Here is an 8,483-nt window from a genome sequence, read left to right on the forward strand (position 1 = left end):
CATATAGGCAGTGTCATTATCTGTCACGTGGAGGAGGAAACTGAGGCACAAGGAGGTTAAGTAACAGGCCCAAGGACACATGGCTAATGCTTGCAGGAGCTGGGCTTCCACCCCAGGCGTGGGCCCCAGAGCACCTGTCTTGATAAAGGGATGCTTGGGAAGAGGGGCTGGTGGACAGACGACCCAGAGTGCTGATGAATGAATGAAGGGTCCCCCAAACCGTGACCACAAACAAGTGTGCATCTCCACAAGGGCTGCCTCTTTCCATGAATCTTGCAAGGGTTTGGAATCTTTGCTGACACTTGGGTCTCGGGTTCCAGCTTCAAGGCCTGGGAGATAACACACTTCCATTCTTCTGCTGTGTGTGGTGCTTTTTGTTTCAGCAGCCACACGAACTGAGACACGGAGCGCTGCGCTCTTTCCGGGAACACACTGTACTGAGGCGTGAAGCCCTGGAGCAGGCAAGCAGGGCGGGAGCCGCCTCATGCTGTTCCGAGGTGGTGCAAGTTTTCAGGTCTGTTCATGCATCGCTGGCGCAGGCTTTGGTTCATGGTTGGGCCTGTACAGAGACCTGAAGTCAGGCTCATTTGTATATTTTGTGTTGCACTACAATTTGGCAGACCCAGGGATTTATTCACTCAGAAGTTACTGAGCCCATACTATGTCTCAGATGCCAGCCAGTGTGCCTTTCAGTAGTGCTGAGAACTTAAACTGTGAGTCAGTCAGCACCTCTCCCTCCCTCCCTCCCATTCACTCATCCACCCATCCATCCTCCCATCCATCATAACCCATCCATCCATCCTCCCATCATCCACCCATCCATCCTCCCATCCATCATAACCCATCCATCCATCCTCCCATCATCCATCCATCCATCCTCCCATCCATCATAACCCATCCATCCATCCTCCCATCATTCATCCATCCATCTTCCCATCATAATCCATCCATCCTCCCGTCATCCACCCATCCGTCCTCCCATCCATCATAACCCATCCATCCATCCTCCCATCATCCATCCATCCATCCTCCCATCATAATCCATCCATCCGTCCTCCCATCCATTATAATCCATCCATCCCCCCATCATCCATCCATCCATCCTCCCATCATAATCCATCCATCCTCCCATCATCCATCCATCCACCCATCCATCCATCCATCCTCCCATCATCCACTCATCCATCCTCCCATCATCCATCCATCCTCCCATCATCCACTCATCCATCCTCCCATCCACCCACCCATCCATCCTCCCATCATCCACCCATCCACCCATCCATCCATCCATCCTCCCATCATCCACTCATCCATCCTCCCATCATCCACTCATCCATCCTCCCATCATCCACTCATCCATCCTCCCATCATCCATCCATCCTCCCATCATCCATCCATCCTCCCATCCTCCCATCATCCACTCATCCATCCTCCCATCATCCATCCATCCTCCCATCATCCATCCATCCATCCTCCCATCCTCCCATCATCCACCCATCCATCCACCCATCCATCCATCCGTCATCACAATCCATCCATCTATACCTTCCTGCCTCTCTTCCTCCCTTCCGCTCACTCACCTACCAATCCATCCACCATCAGTCCACCTTCCTCTCTCCTTCCCTTCCTCCCTTCCTTTTTTCCGTGCATTCATCTGACACCTTCTTCTAATGGGCCGTGTCACCTTGGACAAGTCATTGAACTTCATCTGGGAAAAGTGACCTGTTGCAGAGCTCAAATGGGAGAAAGAGTGAAGGACGCATTGTAAACTGCGAGGTGCTGCCTTGGCTCCCAGGGGGTGGAGGAGGATCCAAAGCCGCGGTGAACCGAAGCTCCTTTGCAAAGTGCAAAGCCCTCCATGTTGAGTAGTGAGTGCTTCCTTGGTTCCCACGGCCACCTCTCCAGAATGTTCTTCAAGCCAGTCCCCGCTTCACCCCTCCGGCATCGGCTGAGGGACCCCAGGCCAGAACCCAGGACCCCTTGGACATGTGGATGCCCGCGATGTGCTTCCCCAAGGAGCACCCTCGTGGCCTCGTTTGAGACAATGGGCCTCGATCCATATTAATGACCCTCCGAGGGTCTGCTTGGCGTCTTTGTCCTTGGCGTACAACTGGCTGTCATCAGCAGGGCTCTGGGGGCTCTGGCCTAATTTGGAGGGACAGGTTTTATCATCACCCTTGATTCGGCTGGCCCAATCTGACAGGCCCGCGGCCCCCTGTGTGGAAGGACCACGTCAGAGACGGCCTTCTCCCCGGTGGCTCACCCCGGAGGTCTGGGGAAGCGGAGGTCACCAGCGGGGGAGGTACGGGGTGAAGAAGGGGCTGCAGCTGGACCCCTTGGGTGGGCCCATGGTAGGTCCAGGGGAGGAGGGCGCTGCTGATGAGATCAGAGAGGGGTGAGGGGGCAGGTCCGCCAGCCCGGGCACACGCTCCAACTGCCCACTAGTAGGCCAGAAGGCCGCCAGGGCCAGGGCTAGGTTCCTGGGAGGAGCCAGGCAAGAACAGGGGACTGGCTCTGGGTCAGCTGGCTCCCGAGGAGGGAGCGGGCAGCGTTTAGTTGGCCCTGGCCTAAAATCACCAGCAAGCAAAGCGTTTGTGGTTAACTGACCTGCGAGCATCCGACAGGTGTCAGGGCCTGACAGCTATTCTCTGCTTTCTTCCCACGACCTTAGGAGGAGAGCAGACCGCCGTCCCCACCTTCCAGGTCAGGAGGTGTGCGGAGTTGTTAGGTCACAGGACTGGAGAGGCAAACCTGGGGCCCAGCCCTGAGTCCTGCGGCCTGGCCTCACTCCCCCCACCCCGGCAGGAGTCCACCGCAGCTTTCCGGTCCCTTTGCACACGTCCATGTCCACTTCTAGGAAGGTTTGAGTCTCAGTGCAGGCTGTGGACTGAATATTGTGTCCCCCCCATTCAAGTGTTGAAGTGCCAACACTCAAGGCTGTCAGGAGGCAGGGCCTCTGGGAGGGGATTAGGTCATTAGGGTGAGGCCCCTGTAGTGGGATCAGTGCCCTTATTCGAAGAGACCTGAGAGTTGGCTTCTCTGCCTCCACTGCCTGGTGAGGACACAGGAAGGCAACTTCTGTCTGCAAACCAGGAGGCTGACCCTCAACTGGATGGCAGACCCTGGGTCTCCAGCCACCAGCACCGGGACAGTCTGTGTGTTCTGGTGTGGCAGCTTGGGCTACGACAGTGTCTCTTGAGGGGCATGGGGCTGGCGTTCCGCTGGGCGGGGCTGGGTTCCAGGTTTGCTCAAGAACCCCGTCCTCCTTGGGCCAGTAGGCCACCTGGGTCTCTTTCGTGTGTTGATGGAAGCTCTGTGTAGGGACACCCAGACCTCACCCCTGTCTGAGGCCCACCCTCGATGGGAGGCACGTGCAAAGCCACGTGGCTAAGGATATGGAACCGTGGAGCCATGGGGCTGGTACCACCGTATCCTTCTGACTTCCTGTTTACTCTGAGGACAAACTGCAATTTCTCTCCGAGGCCAGCAACTCTTTGGACCTTCCTGCCCCTGTCTGTTCCTCCTGGCTTGTCCCTGCCCACTTCTCCCGCCGCCCCACCCCTGTACATGGGCCCTGATCTCCCCTCTCCTTCAGTGTCGATCCCACCTCCTCCAGCTTCCTGCCCAGGTGCCCCCCTCCTCCAGGAAGTCTTCCTGGTGCCAGGCCCCAGCTGGGGCTCCCTTTTACCCCCATCCTCACCATTGTCTCTCCCTCCATACCCGCCTGACACATACGTGTGTCCTCTCTTCTACTGGACAACCAGCTCTTAAGGTCAACAACTGTGTCAGTACCCTTCTCACCCCAGGACCTGCAGAATTTCTGTCACATGGAGGTGCCCCTCCTCAAATAATGGAGAGATAAAATGGAAGAAGGAGATGTGTAGAGCTTACCTGTTCTGGAGTTTTCTGCCTGAGAAGAAGGGCAGTCTTCCCAAGGATGCTCCATTGTTGGAGCCGGAGCTCCCTGCGCTTGCTTCCCAACCCTATGCCCGCCCTGGGGGTGGAGACCCAGAGGAAGAGAAAAGCCAGTCCTCATCTCGAAATCATTGTTAGAGATGACGCTATGTCCCTAGCCCTGTGTCACAGCCAAGTGTTGTGTATTTGATTAATTTAGTTCATTTCAATTCAGTTCAGTTCATTCAATTCAGCTCAGCTCAGCCTCAGCCCGTGCAACTCAGCAAGGGCTCTCTGAGAACCTCGGAGGGGTAGTGGGCTACCCTGTACCCAGGGTCCTGCCTGCATCCCAGGGCCTGAGGTGCCAGGGCTCAGAGCTGGCATCTGGCCTCTTCCACCATATTCTCTTGGTCAAAGTAAATCACTGGCCAGTCCAGGTTCAACGGGAGGGAGGCCCATCCCTTTCCTGCTGGGAGATCCTGCAGAGTTCCATCAGCCAAAGCACGGTGGTGGGTGTCTGCACCCAGTCAACTGCAGGGATGCAGAAATGCCAGGAGAAGGTGCCGGTCTGGGGGAGTTTCCTCCTGCCCATTGCCCTTGCCCTGGCGCCTCTGGATCATAGCTGGCACACGGCTTCAGAGACCCACCTCTGGGGCAGAGACGGAGCCCTGAGAACATGCTCTGTGCTGCTGCTAAGGCTCTGGCCGAAAGGCTCTGTCATGTTCCAGGTCACCCAGAAGGAAGGGGCCTGGTAGGGAGGTCCCCGGGGGAGGCAGGGGTCTGCCCCTTCCAGACCACTGCTCCTGAGACATGAGGCTCACTGGGGTTGCATCTGGCCCAGCCTCTGGCCTTGGTCAGACGGGGTGGTGTCTGAGGCCTCCCCACCTAGCGGACTTTGCAGCTGCTGATGAGGGACTGAACTGTCACAGCCAACAGCATCAGGGGTGACTGCTGAGAGCAGGCAACTGCTCGGACCAAGCACAGCATGCTGGAGTGGGGCCGGGGCTTGGAGGCTCTCTGGTCAACCTCAAATTCCCCATGGGCTCTTGCCTAAGGGTGTGTGAGTCCAGCCTCACAGGCCAGGGAGAGGCCCACCTGCGATGCCCCGGGGTCCATGCCTTTCTCTACCCCAGGTCTCTGAGAGCAGGGCAGCCTCACCGGCCAGCCACCCTCGGTCACACGGGGTGGCCCTCAGAGGACTCTGGGCCGGTGCCCTGCTGAGCTGTCCTGTCCAGAGTTGGTCCTCGGTGTTGAACCAGGGCTGCATTTTAATTTTGTTTTGTGCTGTGTCAGGTGGAACCCAAGCTGCTGGCCAATTCCCCTCCCTGAACCCACCGGAAGGCACTGGTAACAGCAGCCCCTTACCCACTCATGAAAATACCAGGCAAAGTGGGAATGGACAGACTGCGAAGGAAAGGACAGATGAGTGAGCAGAGAACAAACACCAGGATGTAATCAGCCGGCTTCCTGGTGGCTCAGACGGTAGAGTCCGCCTGCAATGCAGGAGATGCAAGAAGTACCATTCGATCCCTGAGTCAGGAAGATCCCCTGCAGAAGGGAACGGCTGCCCACTCCGGTGTTCTGGCCTGGAGAATCCCATCGACAGAGGAGCCATGGCGGGCTACAGGCCATGGGGTGGCAAAGAGTTGGACATGACTGAGGAACTAACACTTTGGCTTTCTTTTCGCACTTTCACACTTGGAAGTAAAAGGCTCTGGGATTCAGCCCTATGGGAGCTGCCCCTTCTGAGTTCCAGGCATGGCGTGGCAAAGGCCCCATCTGAGGGCTGAGAGCCCCTAAGGAGACCCCGCTTACCCCTCCAGCATCCTTCCCCTGCTCCCCTGGTAACCCCTGGCCGACTTGGGGAGGAGGGGGTGGCCACCAGCCAGGCCGGCCCAGGTCCACCCTGTCCCCGGGGGCCAGGTGGTGTGGCGGCGGCCTGCCCGTCGCAGGCCAGCTTTCATCCCGGCCCGAGGGGCCTGAGAAAGCTTGGGGGCGGCTTTATCCGGGTGCAGGCCCGAGCAGCCTCCTGAAAAGTATTGAGGGAGCATTACTCAGACTGACGCGTTCTATTTCCCTCGGGCTCAGACAATGAGGAAGAGCCAGTTAAGGATATGGCTCCGGCCTTGTGCGCGGCTGAAGGTTTTTTGAGAAAAGTGTAATGGATGACAATGGGGCACTTTGTCGCGGTCGAGGGCATTGGGGACCGGGCCGCAGCGGCGGGCTTCATCATTACTTATGATGAGAGGAGATTTAGTGGCTTCTTTCTTCCCTCTGTCACGGAGAACAATGTCAGGGGAAAGCGGAGGTTTCCCATTATAAATCACCATAAGCCCCATGGAAATCCTTCCCCACCCCGGGGTGTGAGTGGGCAGGCTCTGAGCCTGCAGTTCGCTCTGGGCCGCCCGGATGGCGGGCGGGTGGGCGGGTGGGCGCAGGGCTGCTGCCCGGGGCCCCCCGCCCGTGGGAATCGAGCCTTCCAAATGCTCTGATCTCCACCCCAAGAAGCAGGCACATGCCGCGGAGAATGGGAAAGGCGAGGCCTGCCCACCCCTTCAATTAGAGGCTGGGGAGCCGGGGCCTGGGGGTGCTTGGAGCCTGGGCCTGGGGGTCTTGGGCCCCGGGCTGTGGGGGGGCACTGCTGAAAGAGAGAAGTCTGTCTCTCTGGCTCCGTGTGTCCCAGGTGATGTGAGTGGGAAGGCCTGCTGGGCCTGTGTTTTACGAAGAGAAAAGAAAAGTCCGGAGAGGGGCAGGCCCCTGCTCAGCGTCACATAGCTGTGTGGTGGCCAAGCTGGCCAGGGCTAGGACCCATGCCTCCTGCATCCAAGCCCACTGCCCTCGGGCTGGCGAGCACCACCCTGGCTAAAGCGTCCCTCTGCGTGGGAGCCTCCTGCTTCCCTCCCAAGGCCTCACCTGCTGAGTGGGGCTGGCGGCCTTGCCTCCCATCCTACTGCCCAAGATAGACATGCACCCACTGAAGACCACGTGAACCAGGAGGGGCAGGGCTGGACCTAGAACTGGGGTCTCCTGACCCCCAGGACTGAGAGCAGGGCCTCCTCAGAAGGCTAATGACAAGACTCGGGATTTTAAGAAGATGATTATGAATTCCACCTTCTATGCCGTCCTTCCAGTGGAGTTCAGGGTGGTACCCCACTTCAAATACATGAAACATAGGGATACTCACCCCAAAGAGACAAAAGCTCTGACGAACCTAGATAGTATATTAAAAAGCAGAGACATTACTTTGCGAACGAAGGTCCGTATTGTCAGACCTATGGTTTTTCCAGGAGTCATGTACAGATTTGCGAGTTGGACCATGAAGAAGGCTGAGAGTCGAAGGATTGATGCTTTCAAATTGCGGTGTGGGAGAAGCCTTTTGAGAGTCCCTTGGGCAGCAAGGAAATCAAAGCAATCAATCCTGAAGGAAATCAACCCTGAATATTCATTGGAAGGACTGATGCTGAAGTTCTAACACTTTGGCAGCCACTTGATGTGAAGAGCTGACTCATTGGAAAAGACCCTGATGCTGGGAAAGATCACAGGCAAGAGGAGAGGGGGGCAGCTGAGGATGAGACGTTAGGAGGGCATCACTGACTCAATGGATATGAGTTTGAGCAAACTCCAGGAGACAGTGAAGGACAGGGAAGCCTGGCGTGCTGCAGTTCATGGGGTTGCAGAATCAGACACAGCTTAGTGGCTAAACGATGACAACAAAAGAGAGAGATTTGACAATCTAGGTGGAGTTTCATTGCACAAAATTTCAGGTTGGATTTTGGTGCCTAGAAAGGTATGAGAAAATTCTGAGATTCAGAGCTTTTCGAATTTCAGGATTTGGATCAGTGAGGTGGGTTTGTGTTACGGTCAGCACGGCTGTTTACTACCTGAAGCTCAGCCCTTGGGGCTACATTTCCGTCACTCTTCTCTCCCCCACTCCTCCAGCCACCCAGCCTCCCAGACAATACACAGGACAGCTGTCTCTGTGTTTCCTGGCTTTCTTCCTGGGTATCTGATGGAAAATAAAATCTCGCCTCTGCTAATGACTGCCCTGTGGTCTTGCTGAAGCCCCAATTACTCTGCCTATAAAGTAGAGGCGATAACTGCGCCCGCCTCGAAGGGCTGTTGCAGGATCAGATGCAGTCAAGGCTTGGAATCAGTTTAACAGCCAGCCTGGACTGCTGTTATTAATAAATACTGTTATTATTATTGTTATTGCTTTGCATGGCCCCAGGCTTATCAGAGTGAACTTACAAATGAACACCCTCATGCTACAGTCCCCCCCAAGTTTGGAGGGGCTTCTGTGGATCCCCAGTTTCTCAGCCTTAAATCCCCTCTTTCACTCCTCATACCCTCTGGGCTCCAGTCACCCCGCAGTTCCTCACTCCCGTTCCTGGTCTGTGAGCTCTGCTTACAGAATCACATTTTCGGCTCCCATGCTCCCTCGTATGGTTTTTCCAGGAGTCATGTACGGATGTGAGAGTTGGACCATAAAGAAGGCTGAGCGCCGAATAATTGATGCTTTTAAGCTGTGGTGCTGGAGAAGACTCTTGAGAGGCCCTTGGACAGCAAGGAGATCAAACCAGTCAGCCCTG

Source organism: Capricornis sumatraensis, chromosome 8 (genome assembly GCF_032405125.1).
Source record: "Capricornis sumatraensis isolate serow.1 chromosome 8, serow.2, whole genome shotgun sequence".
NCBI lineage: Eukaryota > Metazoa > Chordata > Mammalia > Artiodactyla > Bovidae > Capricornis > Capricornis sumatraensis.